We start from the raw sequence: 11230 nt of genomic DNA, 5'->3' as shown, positions 1-11230 counted from the left end.
GGTAGGTTAATATGTAGTTTCTTTAAAAGTTTAAGGAATTTACCAAATTGTTCGTCTGAGCGGTCTTTTTGTAACACCCCGAACCCGAAACCGTCATCGGGGTCGAACACGAGGTGTTGACTGGCTTTACCCTCTTACAAAATTTATTTTCCAGACACTGCCCAATCTGTGTACTAGTCGTTTTAAAATTCATATCTTGAGTTTCGTAACTCGAAAATCAGTTTCGTAATTTTTCCCAGAAACTAGACTCATGTGCCCATCTATGTATTTTTTTCTAGAATTTTTGGTTGGGCCAATTAGTACAGTTTATTAGTCAAAGTTCCCCAAGTTGCAGGGGTCGACTACACTGACCTTTGCCCATTACGACTGGGATATCTCCCTGCACGGGGCTTCAATACTGTTGCCGTTTGTTTCTATGGAAACTAGACTCAGAGAGGAATCTGCACATATATGGTACGACCCCTAATTATCTCTGGTTAATTTATAATGAATTTCCAAAGTTGGAGCAGGGAATCCAGAAACCGTTCTGGCCCTGTCCCACTAAAATCTGATTATCTCTTAATATACTGCCCATATGATCTTTTCGTTACTTCCTCATGAAAACAGACTCATCGAGCTTCGATTACATAATTTATTCATCAATTAATTCCACTCCTACTATTTTTAGTGATTTTTCAATCTCATGACACTGCTGCTGCCAGCATCTGTTACGAAAGTAACTAGGTCCATTTCATGCCTACCCTCGATCCAACTCAATCGAACATTCGTGCCATTTTCGCATGGCTTAAAGTTTACATGCCATAATTCAAACACAACGTACTAGCTTATACATGCCAAAATGATCTTCTAAGCACACTAAGAAGAAAGTACCAAAACTAGCTATCTGGTGTGATGACTTCGTTGACGGCCCGACCCCGCAAAGATTGATGAGTCCAAGCAACCTATAATGGGTGACAAGGAAACACCGGGTGAGTTTATAACTCAGTAAGTCATAAGCAATGCTCTACTATACATCAATAACATTATCACAAGAGGAATAAAATGGAATGAGACAATTTACTCCATCCATACCGAACCATACCATAGTTCCACCAACCTACCGATTCAATTTCATATCAATTCATGCCTTCACAATTCATATACTCATCAATAGGACATTGAAGCATTTTCATAAATCAATTTATTTTCGTTACAATCAAACCACAAAACGGCCTTTCACCCATCCTACGATAAATTTTTATGTACGTGACTTCAAGTATAGTTGTCACATAGGTTCAACTTACCGAGCTCAACACCAAGTATACGCATAGCACATATTAGCCATGTCCTCAAGACACTTACCCGATCCGCTGTCCGCGATCAGCTCAATAGTGTCGCACACATAGTGTCCATAATGATTCACGAATGTATATTGAGCCCGCACACTCAGTGCTATATAATCAACTCGCACATTTAGTGCCACGTAATCAAATCGCACACTTAGTGCTACATAGTCAAACCCGCACACTTAGTGCCGCATGGTCAATTCGCACACTTAGTGCATCATATTCATTTCGCACACTTAGTGCAACAAAGTAGAATCGCACACTTAGTGCTGTACAATTTAATCCCGCGCACTTAGCACCAATCTCATGGTCATAAATGGTTATCCCGCACATTTAGTGCCGAGATCAACAACTCATTACATCTCACCTCATTTATTTCATTCAACAATTTCATCATCACATACGTACATGCATATATATATGTACATTTATTCTTTCCATTCAGCATCAATACACAACATTATGACCATTGAAATAATACCAACTACATGCTTAATGACTTACCTCGTGTTGGGTAAGACGGTTCCAACTCGGCTACTCGATAACCTTTTCTTTGCCTTTGCTCGATTCACCTCCTTTAGCTCCTTGAGCTATATCAATAATTTAACTAGTTTAACCACCTTGCTAAATATTTACAATCCAATCTCACATGTATATGTATGTTAGTATATTCGGCTAATAATCTCATGCAACTACCAAAGCCGAATCAACTAAATATACTTATGTATACACACATATATCATCATCGAAATCACCTAAGCTTAGACATCGATTTTTAATTTCAAGTAAGTTGCCGAATGCAACCTTACTAAATTCTCATGGATTCAATATACCATTACCATGAAATCAACAACCAAATTCATAGACAATTTAGGAAAATCACATTACAATTCTCATATTCAAGCAAAGACCATGGCCGAATGCACATATGACCTCATAACAAAAATATTGAACCTTTGGTTGCCCAATTAGCTTAACATCCATCAAATTTTTAAATCAAGAAGCTCACCTCATCTATAATCAACTCTCAATGCCCTAAGGCATCAAAAACAACATCAAAGAAATACAACCATCCATGGCCGAATGTCCTAGCCGAATTGTTTTAACCATGAGTAACATAACAAGCATAGATCGTGTTTATGGATATACCGTGGCCGATTCAAGCTAATCACCTCCAAAATCATCAACCATTTTCGTTGCATATAACATATATAAACATGAATAAGTTTCATATAATCCCTTAACACATTAATTTCTTTCATCAACAACCTTTTCCTTGAACACTTTCTCATGACCGATTGCTCATGTTATCAACAAGATTCAAAGTTTAAACATGGGCTATTTAAAACATGCATGCATCTCAAAGACAACATCAAACATACCTTAGTCTAACCACCACCATAGCCGATTTTTCTCAAGCCTTTTTCCCCTTCCTTTCTTTCCTCTATTCGGCCAAGGATGTTCAAGAATGAACTCTTTTTTTTTTTTTTTTGTTTTCTTTCTTCAATTCACGGCAACAAGGGGGGGGGGTGAGACCATGTACTTTTTTTTTTCTCCATCACCCTTCTTTCATTATTTAATCACCATGCTTATTATTTTATTATTCTTAACATGCATCACTAGCATAACATGTTGGAGACATGTTTCCACCTATAGCATGGCCGGCCACTACATATTAGGGAGGGGGAATTTGACATGCAAGTCCCCTTTTTCTTCCACATGCACTAATAGGTCCTCATGCATTGACCTATCACATTTTAAAATTTTCTCATATAAGTCCTATTGACTAAATTCACATGCAATCGACTAAATCGAAGCTTGAAATTTTTACACATTCATGATTACATATTCTAGACAATAAACATCACATTCAAACCTTTCAGTGACTCGGTTTAGCGGTCCCGAAACCACTTCCCGGCTAGGGTCAATTTTGGGCTGTCACAACTCTCCCTCACTTAAGAAATTTTCGTCCTCGAAAATCTTACCAGTAAATAGGTTTGGATATCGTTCCTTCATCGAGCTCTCGGGTTCCCAGGTTGCTTCCTCGATCCCGTGTTTGAGCCACAACACCTTAACCAACGGAACCCTTTTGTTTCGCAACTCTTTCACCTCACGAGCTAGGATACGTATCGGTTCTTCTTCATAACTCATATCGGCTTGAATTTCAACCTCTGATGGGCTAATTATATGCGACGGATCAGATCGATAGCGTCGAAGCATCGAAACATGAAAGACATCGTGAATCTTTTCAAGCTCAGGGGGCAAAATCAATCTATACGCAACTGGCCCCACTCGTTCGGAGATTTCGTACGGCCAATGAATCTCGGGCTCAACTTGCCCTTACGGCCAAACCTAAGTACCTTTTTCCAAGGCGAAACTTTAAGGAACACTTTATCTCCCACCTGATATTCAATGTCCTTCCGTTTCAGATCCGCATACGATTTCTGACGATCTGTGGCTGCCTTCAAACTTTCACGGATTACTTTTACTTTCTGTTCAGCATCTTTAATCAAATCAACTCCGAAAATTTTACTTTCACCAAGCTCGGTCCAAAACAATGGTGTACGGCATTTACGACCGTACAAAGCCTCGTAAGGTGCCATCTTAATACTTGATTGAAAACTATTGTTGTAAGCGAATTCAATCAAAGGTACATACCGTTCCCATGAACCACTAAACTCAAGGATGCAGCATCTCAGCATATCCTCGAGTATCTGAATTATCCGCTCGGATTGACCATCGGTTTGGGGATGAAAAGCGGTGCTAAAATGCAGCTGGGTACCCAAAGCTTCTTGCAATTTCTTCCAAAATCGCGAGGTGAATCTCGGATCTCTATCCGACACGATAGAAATAGGTACTCCATGTAATCTCACAATCTGAGAAACATACAACTCGGCTAGTTTATCCAATGAGAAATCCGTATGCACGGGGATAAAGTGAGCCGACTTAGTCAGCCTATCAACAACAACCCAAATCGCATCCTTCTTACTTGCGGACAATGGCAGTCCGGACACAAAGTCCATTGTGACTCGGTCCCATTTCCACTCGGGTATCATGATCGGCTGAAGTAACCCTGAAGGCACTTGATGTTCCGCTTTCACTTGCTGACATATTAAACATCTCGAAACAAAGTCGGAGATGTCTCGCTTCATACCATGCCACCAAAATCGACGTTTCAAGTCGTTGTACATTTTCGTGCTCCCCGGGTGAATTGACATTCGGCTACAATGGGCTTCGTTCAGGATCATCGGAATGAGTTCCGAATTCCTTGGAACGCACAAACGACTTCTAAACCTCAAACAACCATCATCATCAATCTGAAACTCCGATTCCTTGTTTGGAACACACTCAGCTCGTTTTGCAACTAATTCATCATCGACTTTCTGAGCTTCATGAATTTGATGAGTCAATAATGGTTTGGCTTTTAATTCAGCTACTAACACATTGTCAGGTAGAACAGACAAGTGTACATTCATCGCTCGCAAAGCAAACAGTGATTTCGGCTTAAGGCGTCCGCAACCACATTAGCCTTTCCCGGGTGGTAATCAATGACAAGCTCATAATCCTTCAACAATTCAAGCCAACGTCTTTGTCGCAGATTCAAGTCCCGTTGAGTCATCAAATATTTGAGACTTTTGTGATCCGAAAACACATGGCACTTCTCACCAAACAAATAATGTCGCCATATTTTCAATGCAAACACAATGGCGGCTAGTTCGAGATCATGGGTCGGATAATTTCTCTCGTGTGGCTTCAATTGTCTCGACGCATAGGCCACAACTCGACCTTCTTGCATCAATACACAACCCAACCCGAGTAGGGATGCGTCACTATAAACGACAAACTCTTTACCCGATTCGGGTTGCACCAAAATTGGAGCTTTAGTCAGATGAGTTTTCAGTTGATCGAAGCTTTTCTGACATTTCTCCGTCCATTCGAACTTAACATCCTTCTGAAGTAGCTTCGTCATTGGTGTGGCTATCATCGAGAAACCTTTGACAAATCGTCGGTAATAACCGGCGAGCCCTAGAAAGCTCCGGACTTCGGTAACGTTTCTCGGAGGCTTCCAGTTAAGTATGGCTGAAATTTTGCTCGGGTCAACCCGAATACCCGATGCGGATACCACATGACCCAAGAAGCTAACCTCTCTTAGCCAGAACTCACACTTACTGAACTTAGCATATAACTGCTTATCCCGCAAAATTTGCATCACTAGCCTCAGATGCTCAGCATGTTCGGCCTCATCTCTTGAATAGACCAAGATGTCATCAATAAACACAACTACGAACCGATCCAAGTACGGCCTAAAGATCCGATTCATCAAATCCATAAACACCGCAGGGGCATTAGTGAGCCCAAACGGCATCACTAAGAACTCATAGTGACCGTACCTCGTTCTGAAAGCAGTTTTGGGTACGTCCGAATCTCGAATCCGTAACTGATAATAACCCGATCTCAAATCTATCTTTGAAAACACCGATGCTCCCTTTAATTGATCGAACAGATCATCTATACGCGGTAACGGATACTTATTCTTTATCGTCACTTTATTCAGTTGACGATAGTCAATGCACAACCTCAGGGTTCCGTCCTTCTTTTTCACGAACAATACTGGTGCACCCCAAGGCGAGAAACTCGGTCGAGCGAAACCTCTATCCGTCAATTCTTGCAACTGAGCTTTCAACTCTTTTAACTCAGTTAGTGCCATACGATACGGAGCGATCGAAATTGGCGTAGTTCCAGGTACAAGCTCAATTCCAAACTCTACTTCCCGAACAGGTGGCAAACCCGGTAACTCTTCAGGAAAAACATCCGGGTATTCACAAACCACCGGCACCGATTCGGGTTTCTTTTCTAACTCCTTGTCATCAAGTACATACGCGAGGTATGCTTCGCACCCTTTCCTTACATATTTCTGGGCCAACATTGCTGATATTACAGCTGGCAACCCCCTTAAGTCCGCAGACTCAACTCGGATTATTTCGTTATTTGCGCACCTCAAATCGATAGTCTTGCTTTTGCAATTCACAACCGCATCATGCGCGGTTAACCAATCCAAACCAAGAATAACATCAAACTCGTCGAACGGCAAAAGCATCAAATCAGCCGGAAAACAGGATTCTCGGATTAATAGAGGGCATCTCTTACACACTTTATCAACAAGTACGCATTGACCCAAAGGGTTTGATACTCGAATTACGAGCTCAGTAGACTCAACAGGTAGAGTCTTACTGGTTGCTAAGGTTTCGCATACATATGAATGAGTAGAACCAGGGTCAATCAATGCAATCACATTAGTATCAAAGAGAGTGAAGGTACCAGTGATGACGTCGGGGGAGGATGCCTCCTCTCGTGCGCGAATGGCATATGCTCTAGCAGGAGCACGGTTCTCGGCGCGATCGGCCGTATCAGAAGCCCCCCTCTGACTACCACCCCTGCCTCCAAAAATTCTCGGTGGTCTACCTCTAGATGTCACTCCACTAGGTCTTGCACCTTGAATCTTATTCTTCTCATCCAGCTCCGTGCAATCTCTAATGAAGTGGTCCTTCGAACCGCATCCGTAACAGGCCCTGTTAGTAGACTTGCCCCAACATTCACCTAGGTGTCGTCTTCCACATTGGGGACATTCAGGTTTCTCGTGCCGATTATTGCCCACACTAGCTACCGAAGTAGCTCGGGAGCCCATCGATGGTCTTGCCCTGATGGAAATTCCCGTAGTCGCCCTCGACTTACTAATGTCCTCCCTGAACTTCTTCACAGCTGAGAACGGAGCTTTACCCGTCGATCTTTTACGATAATCTCTAGCTTCAAATTCAGCCTTCCTCTTCTCCTTTCCAAGTTCCTCCGCCTTGCAGGCTCGTTCGACTAGTGTTACGAATTCCTTTATTTCCAGAATACCCATTAGTAGCTTTAAATCTTCGTTCAATCCTTCCTCAAATCTTTTGCACATAGCAACCTCATCAGCTACGCACTCCCGGGCATACCTACTAAGTCTTACGAATTCATGTTCGTATTCAGATACAGTCATACGGCCTTGCTTGAGTTCCAAGAACTCCTTACGCTTCTGGTCAATGAACCGTTGGCTAATAAATTTCTTCCGAAATTCCGTTTGAAAGAAGTCCCAAGTTACTCGCTCGTTCGGGACTATGGAAATCAATGTCCTCCACCAATAGTAGGCTGAGTCTCGCAACAAAGATACAGCACATTTTAGACATTCATCGGGTGTGCATGACAATTCATCGAACACCCGAATGGTGTTATCAAGCCAGAACTCGGCCCTTTCGGCATCATCAGTTACTATGGCCTTGAACTCCTCGGCCCCACGCTTCCTAATCAAGTCTACAGGTAGCTTACTCAGCCTCACAGGATCAGCGACTGACGGCCTTACAGGCTCTTGGGGTGGGTTATTCAAATTTGGGAATTGTTGGACAGCCAGGTTGGCTCGGGCATATTGCGCGACCCACTCATTCATCATGGTAAAGAAGGCTTGTTTAGCCCCCTCACCTTGATTATTCGCAGATGACTGGGGTTCAACAGGCGGCGTCCCTTGTGCAGGAGCAGCCGCTACGCTCTCAACGTCATCCGCTAGGGTTCTTTCTTCACCGGGATCCATTTACTAATCAAGACAAAAACATTTCAACCGTCAGAAGTCATCACCCTTTTAAACATTAACATTATGGCATGTATAGCTAGACTCATACGTGCTATGGAAGTCCTAGAACCGACTAAACCATAGCTCTGATACCAATAAAATGTAACACCCCGAACCCGAAACCGTCATCGGGGTCGAACACGAGGTGTTGACTGGCTTTACCCTCTTACAAAATTTATTTTCCAGACACTGCCCAATCTGTGTACTAGTCGTTTTAAAATTCATATCTTGAGTTTCGTAACTCAAAATCAGTTTCGTAATTTTTCCCAGAAACTAGACTCATGTGCCCATCTATGTATTTTTTTCTAGAATTTTTGGTTGGGCCAATTAGTACAGTTTATTAGTCAAAGTTCCCCAAGTTGCAGGGGTCGACTACACTGACCTTTGCCCATTACGACTGGGATATCTCCCTGCACGGGGCTTCAATACTGTTGCCGTTTGTTTCTATGGAAACTAGACTCAGAGAGGAATCTGCACATATATGGTACGACCCCTAATTATCTCTGGTTAATTTATAATGAATTTCCAAAGTTGGAGCAGGGAATCCAGAAACCGTTCTGGCCCTGTCCCACTAAAATCTGATTATCTCTTAATATACTGCCCATATGATCTTTTCGTTACTTCCTCATGAAAACAGACTCATCGAGCTTCGATTACATAATTTATTCATCAATTAATTCCACTCCTACTATTTTTAGTGATTTTTCAATCTCATGACACTGCTGCTGCCAGCATCTGTTACGAAAGTAACTAGGTCCATTTCATGCCTACCCTCGATCCAACTCAATCGAACATTCGTGCCATTTTCGCATGGCTTAAAGTTTACATGCCATAATTCAAACACAACGTACTAGCTTATACATGCCAAAATGATCTTCTAAGCACACTAAGAAGAAAGTACCAAAACTAGCTATCTGGTGTGATGACTTCGTTGACGGCCCGACCCCGCAAAGATTGATGAGTCCAAGCAACCTATAATGGGTGACAAGGAAACACCGGGTGAGTTTATAACTCAGTAAGTCATAAGCAATGCTCTACTATACATCAATAACATTATCACAAGAGGAATAAAATGGAATGAGACAATTTACTCCATCCATACCGAACCATACCATAGTTCCACCAACCTACCGATTCAATTTCATATCAATTCATGCCTTCACAATTCATATACTCATCAATAGGACATTGAAGCATTTTCATAAATCAATTTATTTTCGTTACAATCAAACCACAAAACGGCCTTTCACCCATCCTACGATAAATTTTTATGTACGTGACTTCAAGTATAGTTGTCACATAGGTTCAACTTACCGAGCTCAACACCAAGTATACGCATAGCACATATTAGCCATGTCCTCAAGACACTTACCCGATCTGCTGTCCGCGATCAGCTCAATAGTGTCGCACACATAGTGTCCATAATGATTCACGAATGTATATTGAGCCCGCACACTCAGTGCTATATAATCAACTCGCACATTTAGTGCCACGTAATCAAATCGCACACTTAGTGCTACATAGTCAAACCGCACACTTAGTGCCGCATGGTCAATTCGCACACTTAGTGCATCATATTCATTTCGCACACTTAGTGCAACAAGTAGAATCGCACACTTAGTGCTGTACAATTTAATCCCGCGCACTTAGCACCAATCTCATGGTCATAAATGGTTATCCCGCACATTTAGTGCCGAGATCAACAACTCATTACATCTCACCTCATTTATTCATTCAACAATTTCATCATCACATACGTACATGCATATATATATGTACATTTATTCTTTCCATTCAGCATCAATACACAACATTATGACCATTGAAATAATACCAACTACATGCTTAATGACTTACCTCGTGTTGGTAAGACGGTTCCAACTCGGCTACTCGATAACCTTTCTTTGCCTTTGCTCGATTCACCTCCTTTAGCTCCTTGAGCTATATCAATAATTTAACTAGTTTAACCACCTTGCTAAATATTTACAATCCAATCTCACATGTATATGTATGTTAGTATATTCGGCTAATAATCTCTGCAACTACAACCGAATCAACTAATATACTATGTATACACACATATATCATCATCGAAATCACTAAGCTTAACATCGATTTTTAATTTCAAGTAAGTTCCGAATGAACCTTACTAAATTCTCATGGATTCAATATACCATTACCATGAAATCAACAACCAATTCATAGACAATTTAGAAATCACATTACAATTCTCATATTCAAGCAAAGACCATGGCCGAATGCACATATGACCTCATAACAAAAATATTGAACCTTTGGTTGCCCAATTAGCTTAACATCCATCAAATTTTTAAATCAAGAAGCTCACCTCATCTATAATCAACTCTCAATGCCCTAAGGCATCAAAACAACATCAAAGAAATACAACCATCCATGGCCGAATGTCCTAGCCGAATTGTTTTAACCATGAGTAACATAACAAGCATAGATCGTGTTTATGGATATACCGTGGCCGATTCAAGCTAATCACCTCCAAAATCATCAACCATTTTCGTTGCATATAACATATATAACATGAATAAGTTTCATATAATCCCTTAACACATTAATTTCTTTCATCAACAACCTTTTCCTTGAACACTTTCTCATGACCGATTGCTCATGTTATCAACAAGATTCAAGTTTAAACATGGGCTATTTAAAACATGCATGCATCTCAAAGACAACATCAAACATACCTTAGTCTAACCACCACCATAGCCGATTTTTCTCAAGCCTTTTTCCCCTTCCTTTCTTTCCTCTATTCGGCCAAGGATGTTCAAGAATGAACTCTTTTTTTTTTTTTTTTTTTGTTTTCTTTCTTCAATTCACGGCAACAAGGGGGGGGTGAGACCATGTACTTTTTTTTTTCTCCATCACCCTTCTTTCATTATTTAATCACCATGCTTATTATTTTATTATTCTTAACATGCATCACTAGCATAACATGTTGGAGACATGTTTCCACCTATAGCATGGCCGGCCACTACATATTAGGGAGGGGAATTTGACATGCAAGTCCCCTTTTTCTTCCACATGCACTAATAGGTCCTCATGCATTGACCTATCACATTTAAAATTTTCTCATATAAGTCCTATTGACTAAATTCACATGCAATCGACTAAATCGAAGCTTGAAATTTTACACATTCATGATTACATATTCTAGACAATAACATACATTCAAACCTTTCAGTGACTCGTTTAGCGGTCCGAAACCACTTCCCGCTAGGTC

The sequence above is a fragment of the Gossypium hirsutum genome, chromosome A03 (assembly GCF_007990345.1).
Source record: "Gossypium hirsutum isolate 1008001.06 chromosome A03, Gossypium_hirsutum_v2.1, whole genome shotgun sequence".
NCBI classification, from domain to species: Eukaryota; Viridiplantae; Streptophyta; class Magnoliopsida; order Malvales; family Malvaceae; genus Gossypium; species Gossypium hirsutum.
This window is presented reverse-complemented; position numbering follows the sequence as displayed.